The sequence below is a fragment of the Apteryx rowi genome, unplaced genomic scaffold, assembly GCF_003343035.1.
Source record: "Apteryx rowi isolate R43461 unplaced genomic scaffold, aptRow1 scaffold_916, whole genome shotgun sequence".
Classification (NCBI taxonomy): domain Eukaryota; kingdom Metazoa; phylum Chordata; class Aves; order Apterygiformes; family Apterygidae; genus Apteryx; species Apteryx rowi.
In genome coordinates this window covers 1-14,094 of record NW_020451223.1, presented here as the reverse complement: position 1 = coordinate 14,094, position 14,094 = coordinate 1, and the positions used below count along the sequence as shown (strand labels likewise).

Here is a 14,094-nt window from a genome sequence, read left to right as displayed (position 1 = left end):
TCCCCAGCCATGAGCTCTGCAAGCCAAAATCCACTGTGAGCAACACGTGGCAAAGCTTGGTGTGCCGAGAAGCAACAGTAAAATAATCTGGGACTGGCACTCAGTCCTCCTACGGAGGCAGCGTTAAGAAGTGAACTCCATCGCTCTTGGAGATACTGGTTCTGCAAGACTAAAAGGAGCAAAACTCAAAAAAAAAGACACTGACCCAAGGTTCACTGAAGAGAGGTTCCCTTAGATTTCAACTTCGGAGGGCCCAGACAAACCTTTGCAAAGATCAGCACATGCAACTTGCTAATGGAGCAAGATCTTGGGACTGACGAAGGGCCATCACGACATGCCCAGCAGGCAGAGCAGAACCAAACTTGACAGAACTGGTGTCCTTTTCAGTATTAAATGGAGTTTCTACTCTTTCCTAGGGGTCTTCCTTGTGTATACTTTGTATACTCCTCAAAATGGCAACCTATTCTCTTTGCCATTAGCAGTTCCTCTCCCTCCTCAGATCCTTCAAATCCTTTCCATGGCTTACTGTACTTTCCTGTAGTCATTATTTGCCCAAACTACCTTTGCTTCACCCTTTTTACCTTATTGCTTACACTAGGATCTCTTAGTTTTGCATTATTTTTTCACTTCTCTAACTGGGGCAGGAATACCTCAGGGATGAGCAGAGCAGAGACACCCACAGGAATTTTTCAGTAGTCCCCAAACCAGAAGAAACACATTCTCAATATTACTACAGTGAAAGTCAAGTCCTCCAGTGGTCAATTCTGAAAAAAATGTCTTAGTCTAGATGCACTATTATTATTATGACTGGCCACAGAGTTCCAAGCCAACCTCCCCCCCCTCCCCGAAAATACAGCTACCTCTTTCTCACCTAAGCATTTTGTTCTCCAAACATCCCACATACCTTCCTTTATTTTTCCCCTATAGAATCTGAGAAGGAAAAGTTTTCTGCAGAACTTGAACATGAAGTTGGCACATTATTTTTTTAAACAGCCAAATCATGCAGTCCTGATGCAGGCAAAACTTCCATTTCCTTAATCAGAGCCTTGCTTCCACAGAGACCACAAGATCAGATTCCTCAATGCACTACGCTAAGTTCACAAACACTGTAAGTCCTCAAGATAACAGTAGCAGGAGCTGCTTGCATGCCCGTGGCTTCAGATGGAACGCAGGTCTTCGCTTTCAAATACTGTCACACCGCATACAGCTTTGCTGGGGATTTTTTTTTTTTTTCCTTCGTTCTTCCTTTGTGCTGGTGCACTCTGAGATGTTGAATTCACACGGCATTATCCAGTATGCTCTCCTACCTACTTCTTCTTGAGAGGATATCTGGGGGCACATAAGAAGTTCTGGGTATGACTGTGGAAGCAGTCACAGTCATATATATAAAAAACCATCACACACACACACACACACACACGTGCCCTACAGCCAAAGGCTTGCAAACTCCAAGAGAAGGAAAACCTTAGAGATGATAAATACAGTGCAAGAACAGGACAAAGCCTGGGATATGTAGTCCCTGCAGCAGAAAGAGCTTCCTGCCAGGGAGCTTCACCAGGCTGCCTGACGCTCTCCCCTGGGAAGCCCTGTCATTTGGCACACTTAAAACTAGCCTGGACAAAGCAACAGCAAAGTGTACAAAAGAAAATCCTCCTGCCCTGGCAAGGAGATTTACCAGACAACCTAACAAATATCTCTTTCTTTGGGTCTATAGCAAGCTACCGTCATGCAGATATTAGGTCTCCAAACTTTGCATGCTGATTTTGGTGTATATGCTGCTGCTAGGCGGTATTGCACCGATACACAAAATGGATTGCAAGCACAGTCGCACAGGAGTTTAGTGCTGCAGGGGAAGGGGGGGGGAGGGCCGGTAATTTTTTGTGGAGTACACACCCATTCAGTCCCAGTGGTAGCAGCTCAGCAAATGTGATGTTTAGAACAGGCTATGCTGAAGGATTGGAGAAGCATTTTCAACTGCAGAACCTTTCAAAAAAAAAAAAACCCACCCAAAACAATGGTGGGGGGGAAGCAGGTTTAAAAATACATATGCGGGACCAGGAAATTACAACAGAATAACACAGAATCTGAGATGCAGCAGCCCACAGCCCTGTAGTGAAAACCTTACAGCAGGGAGGTACGAGCCTGTAGCACAGAACTGATCTGAGATTTAAATGCTGGTAGCATCAGTTGCTGCTCGAGGAGTGCAAAGAAAAAGGGAGCATTCTCTGACACAATGCAGAGAAACACTGAAAACACAACCGGGCACAGAAAATTAAGGAAATTTGGGAGCTGATGGAAGAGATCAGTGTCTGCAGATTTACCCATGGCTTCAAAATTAGCATGCACAAATGAGCTTAAGGTTGGTCACAGTGGAAAAAAACAAAACAAAACACACATTTCACTAAAAGACACAAAAACCTTCCTGGTTTTCCATTTCCCTTGAAAATACTGAATCCCAGCCTTCTGCTCAGGGAAAATAAATAAATAAATAAACGAAATAAAAAAAGAGAGAACACCAAATCATTCCATAGCAACATAAAGAGGAGCGAGAGCTCTAATGCAGCTCTCCTCGGAGAGAGTTTAGTGTTTTTTCAGCTGCATAATCCGCGCATCAAGTCGGCTCGGCTATTGAAGTTTGCACACAGCCGAGGCACTGCAGTCGCAGCGAGGAGGGCGAGCGTGCAAAGCGCTGCGTGTGCCAGCGTTCGCGTCCGCGCACCCGCCCGCTCCTGCTACCTGGGCTCGAGGCTGAAGCGCTCGCCGGCGCGCCGGGGAAAACACGCCGCTCGAGAAAGCCTCTTTGCAGCCAGCCGCCTTAACAAGCCCCAAAACAAAACCGCCTCCCCCCCCCACCCCAGATAAGCTGCACATTAGCATTTTTAAACAGCCTCATTTAAAAATAGATACGTAGAGTGCTTACCCTAAACAGCAAGGTTACAACAATCCAGCTGCTGTTGAATACACCTCGTTTCTCTGAAATATAAATAAAAACGCTCTTCCCTCTCTGCTCCCAATCTTCGGGCGCAGCCTGCGACCAGCCTTCCTTCTCCTTTCATTAGCTGGACATGTGTCAGGTCCCTCACATCTGCGATTTCTCACTGCCTGGAGCCGCCTGTCCGATTCCAGGGAAACACAGATGGATCCCAGATGGGAAGGTCCTGCCAAACAGACCCGCTCGTTACCTCGCCAGAATACCCCGCTCGAGGCACACACCCTCGGCCTCCCTCCCGCGCCGCCGCCGCCGCTCCGGGCGCCGCGCCAGCTGATGTCACCCGGCGCACACCTACCAGCGACTCGCAGCCCGGCCGACGTTAACTTGTTAAGCGCACGTAATTTGCTTATGGCCGACAGTCCCCGGCGAGAGCGCGGCGCGGCCGTCGGAGAGCGGGGGGCTTCGCGACCGCGCCGCCGCCGGCTGCTCTGGCCGGGCGGACCCCTGCCCAAAACGCTGCCTGCGCGCTCGCCCAGCCCCTGCCCGCGCAGAGCGCCCGCCGCAGATCGCCCGGCTGGGCAGCCGAGCGGAGCCTCCGTCCTAGCGCTCAGTCCTGAGAGCCGGATTGGGATAAGCTGCTGGGTAAACGAGCAAATTAATTTTCGGGAGGTTTCCCAACGCACGTAAATCTTTCACGTAAACTCCCCGTCAAAGCCCAGTCCCCGCGTCTGCAGCACTGCAACGCGGGCATGTGTTCGCAATTAGGAGCAACAACAAGATAACAAGATACTGATGTTGCAAGGGTACCAAAGGAGGACTGCAAAATTCAAAGGAAGAGCAATTAAATGTGTAACATATTACTCAGATAGAAGAGGAAGTGTTAAAGGAAAATGTAAATCCTAAATGTTTTATACATGGAGTAAAGCACATGAGGGATTTTATAGCAGTAACTGAGCAGTCTCACAAAAGAAAAGCCACTGGACATAACGAATTTGAGCATTTTTTCCCCCTTTTAATACACAGACTTGGTAGTTCTGCCACCTACAAACCTACTCCTAACCTCAAATTGCCACGTACCAATGTGCACTGTGAACAACGGATATTACCTGGGGGCCCCCAACTAATCCCGTCGGTGCAGCACTATTCACAGCAAGCTGCGTGCTGAGAAAATGCTGATTTACAGAGCACCCCTCATACGGAAAGGGGAGTCCTTGTCCGAGTGCGATACTGCACTGCAGAAGCCGCAACTGCCCCTCCGGTTAGTGCTCAGACACTACTGTCCTCCTCCGAACTCCCACGAGCACCATCCGAGGAGGAGGAGGAGGAGGAGCGATGGTTGTATTTTGCCTGCATAAAGCGTTCTGCCCTGCAGACCTCGCACGGGAACACGCCAGGGAAGCAAGCATGTTTTAACATCGCAGGAGGGATTCACCACACCAAACCCTATTTCTCCCAGCCGCGCAGGTTAAGGTCTTGATTCAATCCTTTTTTAAAAACCTTTGCGGGCAATGCTAGCTCTCTCTCCAGCTACTCTTTTGAAACCAGAGACCTAACAATCTCGCCACAACCTAACAGCTCGCCATTGCCAAGGCCGAGGGACGCGGATTTTACAAAAGCTCGGAAATCCCACAATCTGAATTCTCCGAAGTTCCTCAGTACAAACGCGGCTGGACATTCAGTTGCTCACAGTCAGCAAGATGCGTCTTGTTACGACATTTCTGATATTTCAGTAGGTTATTGCTAACATATCCGTAAGCCTCCTGAAAGTACAGCTGCTCGAGCATCTCACCCAACCTGTCACCGCTGCACTCGCCGCATCTCACTCCTGTGTTAATTTAAGGCACCTCCAAAGCCCTTCAGGAGGGGAAAAGGCTACAGGAGAGAAGAAGACTCTGAAAAGAGGTATTAGAAAGCGCCCTGCAAGGGGTGGAGGCAGTTGGGGAGGGCAGGGGCTGCGGAGGTACCTGAGCAGCAGGGAAACCTAACGGCTCAAGGCTGCTGCCCGTCACCGTCCCGGCGGCCGCGCTCCGGCTGAGACCCCGCGCTTCCCTCCTCAGCCCCAGGGGTTTGGCCCACAACTGCACTTTATGAGACACGGGACGAAACAGGGAGGTTCAGGAAGGCGCCGGATGGGTTCTTCCCCCCTGCAGAGGACAGGCCTCCCACCACAGTCACATCGCACGGTGATAACCTGGGGGAAGACCTTCAGGCAGGAGAATTTAAGCCATTAAGCTCGGCTCCCCCAGCCCCACATCAGCCCAGCTGCCAGCAGAGGGGGCTTTGATTTAAGGCCATTCGCCTGCCGCCAAACCCCAACTAGCAGCAATTTCAAATGCTTCAGTAAAAAAGGTGAATAATGACCAAATATCACAGCAACGAAGTCTTAGACATTCTCTGAAGCGATGATGTGGAAGCAAAATGCATTGGGAACACGTATGTGCTCCTGGAAGCTCTGGTGGGACCTCCTCAGACCTGTTTTTTGCCACGCTAAAGTCCTCTTTGCAGCACCTGGGTGTGTTTGCGAGACATGTAAATGCAGCATTACACTTCAGAAAATTTAGTTTGCTGGAACTTTTGACACTTTTGATGAAGGTTGCACAAAATACTAAAGCTCTCAATATTTCACAAGCAGAGATGGAAAAATTATCTCTAAATTATACAGACAATGAAGTGAAACAAAAAACGGGCAGCCCCACAAGTACTAGAATTAATAAAGTTATCTTCCTACGGACTTGTGTCTCATGGCTTGATTCCCTGGTGCCTCATGCTGTGAGGTCCCCAACAGAAGCCCTCCCCTGGCCAGGGTCACGCTCATGTGGATTCTCTGATGTCTTATAATGAGCGAGCTCATGTTGCAGCTTTGCCCCAGTGGAAGTACTACCAGGCAGATGGAAGCGACCCTACACTTAGGGCACTGGTAAGCATTTAACATCAGAGACCACTAATCCCCTCCACCCCGCGTCCCAACATCATCAAACCAGTCTGAAGCCAGCCAGCAAATCCAAAAGCTGCATCCAGGTCTAAGCACAAGAGGGAAGGATGCTGCTGCACGCTGACCAGAAAAAGCTCAAGAGATGCAGCGTGGGAACTACCAGGTCTCAGGTTCAAAGTCATCAGAGAAAGCCCCTCTTACAAGGTATGCGTGACAGCCCTGGGGGTTGGGGGGTTTGCTCAAAATAGGCAACTAACACTCCCCGCACATACATTCCCCCCACCTTCTTTTTTGAAACCATATTTTAACATAAGGGCCGCAATGACTTGTAAACAATTTGCTTTACATAAACTAAAGCTGTCCCCAAATATAAAAATACCTATGGAAGTGGCAGTATCTGTGGTGTAACCATCATTTGTCACCCCAAGACCACATAAATCTTTTCCCTAACCAAAATCCCACCATCCTCAGAAAAGACATCCCTGGAATATGCCAGGCTTCACAACCTGGCCCTAAGCTTGTTCCTGAGCCAGGTCTGCGGAGCTGTGGGTCAGCAGCTGGGGCCGGTCTTGTGCCCACAGATGTGGGCTCGGGCGACCGCGCACCCACCGCAACGCGGCTCGGATGGCTCCGACTGCTGCACACGATCCCTGGGGAAGCGTCCTGAACACCGTCTCCCCGCTCAGCAAACTCGGGAACTGCTGCTTTGCGAGCAAAGCTGGGGGGACACAGAAGCAACACACAAATAAAGACACCAAGCCATGTAACCAGCTGACGGGAAGTAGCATCTCTACTTTACTAATAGGCTGGCCTGCTCCACAAGTATCCATTAAAAATAGATTTTGTAATCCAGACCTTAACGCTACGTACGGACACCACAATGGAAAGAACTAATACTGCAGGCAGCAGCTAGGAAAATTGCTTTCCCCGACTCTCTGCATTAATCTGCTGTGACTTTCTTCTCATGGGAACGTTCCATGGAAAGAACTATGAAAACAAAGTTTGAACACTAAAAGCTATTGATACCTGCTGCTAAGTGTGGTTTCTGAGGAAAGCAAGGAAATCTGAAGAATTTTTCCAGTTTCCAGAGGAATTTTTATGCCTATCACAGCCCCTTTCCACAGCAAGCACAGAAGACCTGGACTTGCTGTGATTTCTATTGAATTCTCTCCCCATTTCATGATGCACCGTGGCTTTGTTTTCCATCTGCTGCGCTCTTACCTTGGAAAGAAGCTTCGCATTTACTCATGGCAACCCTGGAGAGCCTTTGCCATTTTAAGCTGACCACTTTCCATCGCTCAGAAAACAAACCCAAATGCACCAAGGCAGCCAAAGTCATTTATCAGGCTAAATGGAAACTGTAAATTCATGCTAAATGGAATCTGATGGAAACCAATTGGAATCCTCCTCCTCTTCTAGGCTCAGGTTTGGCAGCAAAGTCAAGCATTTTATTGCCTTCTTTATGCCTTACTTAAGAGTCACCGGAGCCAAGAAGGGACTGCTCCCTTTGAAGGGATGTTCACGGAGCCACAGGAGCAGCTCACTGCCTTCCGGGGCCCAGGGAAAGTTGCTAACTCCCCTTTGAGTTGGGCAGACCCCGGCATGCATCCCTCCCCGCTTCCGGAGCGCTCAGCGGAGCTTACACCTCTCCATTCCTAGCAAGTTTATCACGTTTAACAAACATCCTCTTTTCAATACATCCATTATTTAAATTAGCACATGGCAGATTATGTTAACAAGCTTAATTTGCCAAGTAAATCTAATTGTATTGCCTCCTTCAGTGGTGAACACGAGTAGTGTTTAGCATTTATACCCATTTCAACATAGCCTGGGGCAGGGGGAATGTTTTAGGAGTTGAACTTTACTGAAATGGCAGTTTACACCCAAAACAAGCGTGATCAGGCATTGAGGAAAAAAGGGTGGGAGCAAAGGGTCAGTGAACTAAGCACAACCTGAAGAAGTTACTGAAACTTTACTTATGGCCAAGGACATAAGGGATGGGGGGAGACGTAAGGAAAGGCCACCTCACTACTGCTATGTAAACAAAAAAAAAAAAAAAAAAAAAAAAAAAAAAAAAAGGAAAACACCTAAGAGCTGATGCCCTTCCCAAAAAAGGGACCCATTCCTAAATGTAACACCCTTGCTCTGATTAGAGATCCAAGTCTCCGTAGCAGTTACGGGTATTTAAACCAAACACAGAAATATGGAAAAAATAAGTAATCCTATTTGAAGGGAGTAAAATCCAGCCTGCAGAGGATTAAGTCTAGTTCAACAGCTCTGAAGCTTGACAATATTTTCCAAACAGCAAGGTCAAGAGGTACCAGGACCAATAGGGACTGCATTCGACTACGGAGATTTGTTAAAATACATACATCTATGCCCCTCCAACAGTCATTTCTGTAACCCTCATCTTTAATTGCCTTGCATCCCCATTGGGAAGACCAGGAGCATTTATATGATTTTGAAGGCAAGCTGGTCAAACTCTCTCTGGCGCAGATAACTCGGTCACCACCCTGCCACTTCAGAAAATCCACCCTATGGAAGAAAAAAAAAAAAAAAAGAGGCAGCAGCACACATTAAAGCCCATCAAAGCAAACCATGCCAGCACAACAACTCATTGCTTTTGCTCTCGCCCGCGACAGGGCAGTATTCACAACCAAAAACGTGCAATAAAATGAGCGCGACGGCCACCAAGCCCCTTCCCCACGGCGTGGGTCATTAAGCACCAGCTACCTCCCTCCACCAGTAACTTCGCTCCTTCAGGCAGGGACACCCCCCCCGCCCCCAATTGCTGCTTTTATTTCTTTATCGTGGGCTACTTTAACAGCAGCATTTCTTCCCCTTCATCACGAGTTTCTCTTCCCTGGAGTCTCCGGGGACAGCTGCATCTGTGAACGCTTCGCAGGCTTTCCTCACAAATACGCTGCTATTTTTTACTGCGCGCACACTCATATGACTCCGCTAGTCGCCCAGCCCTGCAGATGAGGTGGGACTTCCACATTTCCTTGCCTGTGAATGCCCTGGTATCGGAGAGGCACCAAAGACGTTTTATTTCCTCAGCGACCAGTTGTCACCCGCCTGCTAACCCCGATTACAGAATCCAAATTTCCAACCCAAACCACAGCCTCCCTTTAAGATGCTAAAAAGGGGAGGCGCGGGCACCAGTTAAGGATTTTAAGTAGGGCTTTCCAAAAGAATCCCAGCTGTTGCCAAAGTTTGGTTGGTTTTGCAGGTTTAGCGCTGAAGAAAGCGCTCTCTCTTCCCACCTCGCCAAACAGCAAAAACATGCTTTTTAAATGGTGACTTCCCTTTTTTATTTATTTTATTAACATGAACGCAAACATTTTTCTTTGCAAAGCCCATCCTTGCCAGCTCCCTCTTCTGCTGTCAGCTGGCCCTTTGCACCATTAGCCTCATAACAAATGGTGGGTTTGGGGGGGAAAATGAAAAAAGAAAAGGAAAAAAAAGCACAACCCCCCCCAAGCCCTTTGTGCCTGGAACGGCATTCCAGGCTCTCGGCTCTTGGCTCCACGAAGTCTGATTTAGTAGCACTGCTGGGAGCTATTAGTTTACGAAAGAACCAGCACGCCCACCCAAGCACAGAAGACGGCGAGAGGCTCCTCTTACACCACTGCCATGTGCCTTTCATTCTGCCCAGAGAAGTCGGAAAGGTTGTGGTTTCACTTAGGGCAGGAAGCCAAGGGAAAAACCAGAATGGTGGAGAGAGAGGAGAGAGCGGAGGTCAAACAGAGAAGGGCTGGATTTCATCCACACCCCGGTGCTGCCACATGAGAAAGTATTAATTAACGTGAAGCTTATTAAGAGAGCTCAGCCTCCATCCTGCTCATTTATTCTTCCTCCTTTCCTTTCATCCTGCCCCTTGCTCCTAATTTCCATCCCTTCCGTTCTGCCTTTTGGGGTCCTGCGAGCACGCCTTCCTCTCTGCAGCCTTTGCCCTTTTCCACTGCCATGCTCTTAAGTCTCCTTTTTCACCTTATCTCCGCTTCTCTTCTCCACTCCCTCCTTCCGCCGTCTCCCAGGGCCTCGCTTGCCCCTACCCCTTCCACCCTCAGCATCCCTCGCCTTGCTGCTAACCCCGACAGCTCCAGCAGTCCCTCGGGCAGTCCCAGACCCCGCGCGTTCGCGCCCGCTGCGGCCGATTGCCCCGTGCCCGAGCCCCGTCACTGCCTCCGCTACCGGCGGCGGCCCAGAAAGCAAGCCCGCGGCAACCTCCCAAAAGCACGCAGCGGGGAAACGCTCGGATACTCTCTGTACGCTGCCGCCTCTTCCCCCAACAAGCTGCTGGCGCGTTTGCCTTGGCGCTGGCAGAAGGCAGGCGAAGCACACGGCTTGCTCGCTGCGACGTCGAGCCGCGCCGGGGCGAGCGCAGACCCCGCGACACCAGAGCCCCGCGCCCGGCCCCGTCCGGGCCCCGCCGCCACGGCTTCCCGGCTGCCACCGCTCCTCTGCTCCTCCGCGGAGAGGGTGAAGACTGCAGGCTCTCGACAGCTCACGTGGTTTACGCTTCCCACCAGATCTCATGTTAAGGCTATAAATAAAAGCACACGATTAAGTGATGCGTCGGGGCAAAAGTCTTCTAACACATGTCCGAGTTTGGGCAGTTTGTTACCCAAAACTGTCTAGTTTGGATACAGCATAGAGTTAACTCCCTCAAACTGAAGATTAGTTTTGTGGTGGGAGAGGCAGGGGAAAAAACGAAAGAAGAAAACGAGCGATGAACCATCATTTTGGAGTCATTAGGGTTTTGAGATTCTCCAACTGGCTCAGAGCACAATTGCATCCATATTTGGTGTCTACAGAAAAAGGGGGGGGAAGAAAGAGGGAAAAAAAAAAAGAAAGATTGATTTCCAGAGGTGCAGCACCATCAGGAGATCCCCTTCACCTTCCTCAGCCCTTCCACCACCTTTGGGGAGCTTGTATGTAGATCGAGGAGGCCAAGACACAGCCAGCAACAACCCAAAATTTTATTACCTTGATCTTTCATCAGAAGCAAAGCCTATTTGCAGATTTACAGTTCGTGTCAACAGGAAGTTCATGTTTACAAGTTTCCAGGAAAAAAGGCCAGCATTCCTGTACGATGCAATCGTTTGGTGAGAACCGCTTCTCACGGGGGAGTTCTCAGCTTGGTATGCTAAACAGAAACCAGTTTTAGCCATTTAAAACACCCAGACAAAAAGATAATGCTATTAAAAAAAAGAAAAAAAGTGAAGGCCAGAAGGAAAGGAATAATTCAGTAATTTAGGGGAAGGCACGCAGCAAGATAGTATGCTTGGAAAAATATGCACACTTAAAAGGAATGGAAGAATTTTAGGAGTATGAAAACCTGTCTTCAGGCACTAACACAAACTTTGCCGAAGCGACACCCCACGATGTTCATCTCAAAGGATTTGAATGCCGAGATCCCAACCAAAGGCAAAGCCGAGCTCTTTCTCTCCTCCTCTCAAAACCGGTTGCAGTTTCCGTCGCTGACCCCGGTCCCTGGAGGGTTGGCAGCCGCCCGAGCCGCCCTGCCGCGTCCGCGCGGTCCCGGCCTCTCCTCTGAGGACGAACCCTCAGCCCCGCTCGCAGGTCGCTCCTCTGCTCCGACCCCCCATAACCCTGTGCACCATCACAAGCAGGGGCAACAGGACGCGGGAAGGAGAAAGGCTGCCGCCTCCTCCTCCTCCTCCTCCTGGTCGCCGCCAGCTGCTGGAGAGGTTGGGGCGACTGAAGCCGCAGCTGGACTCGCATAAACACTGTGCGGTGCAGTGCACGAGCACTGCCGGCAGCCCGCTCTTCCTCCTGTGAAACCTCAGCTTCAAACCTCCCCATCCCAGACAGATATTAAAAAGCAAATTAAAAAAATCCAACACTGTCAAAAGGATTACACAAAACAAGGACACATCAGCACAGCCAAAGGTCAAGCAGCCAGAGCTTCACCAGGGCACCAAGGAACCATGTTCAAATCAGTAAGTATTTATTTAGACCATGTTGTGCAGTTTAGTAAATACAATTAAAGAGCGCCCAGGGTGGCTTCTGATTTCCCGGGCACGTATCAGTCCCAGGGAAAGTTTTTGCCTTGACAAATGGACATTTTCCAACAGAAAAATGCTTCAAGTGGAAGATTCTTCACCAGCTTTATGAAACAGACACTCGCATTTGAGAAAACACAACAGGTAGAGGAAAAAAAAAAATCAAGCCTCAAAAAAATAAAGCTAGCTTCAACCAAGAGAAACAGCTGAAGACAAACAGGCTGACAAAACACACAGCCCACCCACCCTTAAAAGCTCTCAAGGTTTCCCATGCAAAAGCTGAAGGCCAACACAGCCGAAGAGAAGGCCCAGGAGCGCGGGAAGTGCCAGCTCCCCTCTAACACTAGTGTATCTCTACCCAAAACTTTCGGCCGTGGCTGCCCCCAGCACAGATTAAGGCCAACCCACCTAATTCAGAAGCGTGCATCTCCCTACTCCCTCTCTTGGCACCTGAGCGCTTTTCACAGCAACCCCGCAGCGCTAGCAACAAAATTCCCCATGGGGTTAAAGAGAGAGAGGAGGAAGCTGTGCAAAGTTCTCAGAACTTATTTTTCCATCCCAAGCAGGGAGAGGAAACCCACCGCCACCACGGCGCTGAGTACTTTATAGCCAGACTACAGTCTCACAATGCAAGAGGGCCAGAGCCACCAGCTCCTTTAGTATTTCTCCAAAGGGGAAAGGGTGACACCCCCCCCCCCCCGGGGTTTAGGTCTTCTCCTAGCAAGCTTGCTACAGCAGTGCAAACACAGGGCTGGGGAAGGACAGACTTCACCAAAGCAAGCACTCAGGAAGCGCCTTGGTTACGCGGAGCGCCCTGGCACCGGGCTCCGAGCACTACCTGCCTCTGCCCGTTCCCACCAACCAAGCAACGCACAGAAAACCCCTGAAGACAGCTCAAAGAGAAGGTTTTTCACATGGCTTCAAGGAGCGTTCAATCAGAGCAGTGCAGCAAAGAAGTCGGAGATCCTGCCGCTCACCAGCGTTACGTGCTCAGACAACTGGGCCAAAAAGCTAGAAGTCAAAAGTCTGGAGGTTCAAGTTAATTAACGTTCATACAAGGAAGAGAGGAAGAGGCCAAAAATTTGCTTCAATCCAAAACTCAAGTTAATAAACTTGAGAATTCAACAGCTGTCAAAATCTTGATTTTCTACAACACACGTAATTAAAAATAATGTATCAAGAAAAGGAATAAGAAAGAACGCTCCAAGTTTAAAAAAAAACAATGATAAAAACCTGGAGCACATGATGATTTGTGAAATGAGATACTCCTCAGTTCTACAAGCTCGGGTTAGGGTTGAGGGCCTACATGGCTATAAGGCAGCGTGCTTGAAATAGTTGATTTGATTTGGCCATGCTGCTACTGAGAAAAAAAAAATAGCTCTAGCACACATTTACTTCCTCTTCATTTCATTTCATTAATCCTACCCTGAGCCAATATCGTTGCTAAGGTGAAGCTGTGTTTATTGCAGGCAATTTTGCTTTGGGGTCCTTCCCACCCAGGTGAAATAGCACATTATATGTCTTTTCTTAACTTTTACCAGCTGTGTTTTGCTGACTATCCTGAATGTCTCCACCTGTTTCTGCAGATGGAGCAGCTGCAGTTAAAGGCAAACACCTGGCCTTTCACAGCCATGCCTTGTGCTTTAAAAGTAGATTAGAGTTACAGCAGCTCCTGGCAGACCTGGCCTACTTAAGGCCCTATCAGTATTTTGATTAGAAATGCTGCTTTAGTGGTTAATAATCTGGCTGTTTCAAGCCCAAGTAACTGGGAGCTTTGCAGAGAGATTTTTAAGCTCAGCAAAAATCATTTACATGTGGTTTGCTTTTGACTGACAGATCACCAAAAAAACCCCGAAGTGAAATGGACTGGAAGAAACAAGTGGCAGCTAYGTCRCYGTTYTTGACTTGCTGSTGGAGGCTGCAGCTGGTACYGGAGGCCCTGGTGGTTGTACAGAGAGGGGCTGGGAAAGGGCATTTTGCCTTGGACAGCAGACGGTTGCTTTTGGTCGCACACCTTGCTGCGGTGGTCTGGCAGCTTCGGGCTGCCAAGCGGGACTCCAGACCGCTTCAGAGGCTTACAGCAGCACGTGTGCTGCAGCCCTTTCAGGAACTCCACTTGTTCCGGCAGCGCATCTCACTTGGTTGTCCAAGGTCGGCAGTGGTTTCCCATGGACTTCCATGTGGACAGTGAGATGGGA

The 14,094-nt window shown here is 49.3% G+C and overlaps 1 protein-coding gene and 1 long non-coding RNA gene across 5 annotated transcripts in view; both read right to left on the bottom strand.

Annotated features, from left to right (window-relative positions):
- The window catches only part of CBFA2T2 (CBFA2/RUNX1 translocation partner 2), a 45,088-nt gene extending 41,904 nt beyond the window's left edge, over positions 1-3,184 (bottom strand). For all 4 annotated transcript variants that reach the window (XM_026091685.1, XM_026091683.1, XM_026091684.1 and 1 more), the window contains exon 1: positions 2,921-3,184. The gene's annotated coding sequence lies outside the window, so the exon portion shown is untranslated. The remainder of the gene's footprint in view (positions 1-2,920) is intronic.
- A 5,806-nt stretch (positions 3,185-8,990) lies between these two features.
- On the bottom strand, positions 8,991-11,741 carry LOC112978314. The gene is made up of 3 exons (XR_003257852.1): positions 11,227-11,741; positions 10,857-11,016; positions 8,991-10,413 (listed from the first exon to the last, which is right to left on the bottom strand). It is a non-coding gene; the product is annotated as an uncharacterized LOC112978314 (long non-coding RNA).
- Positions 11,742-14,094: the final 2,353 nt, after the last annotated feature.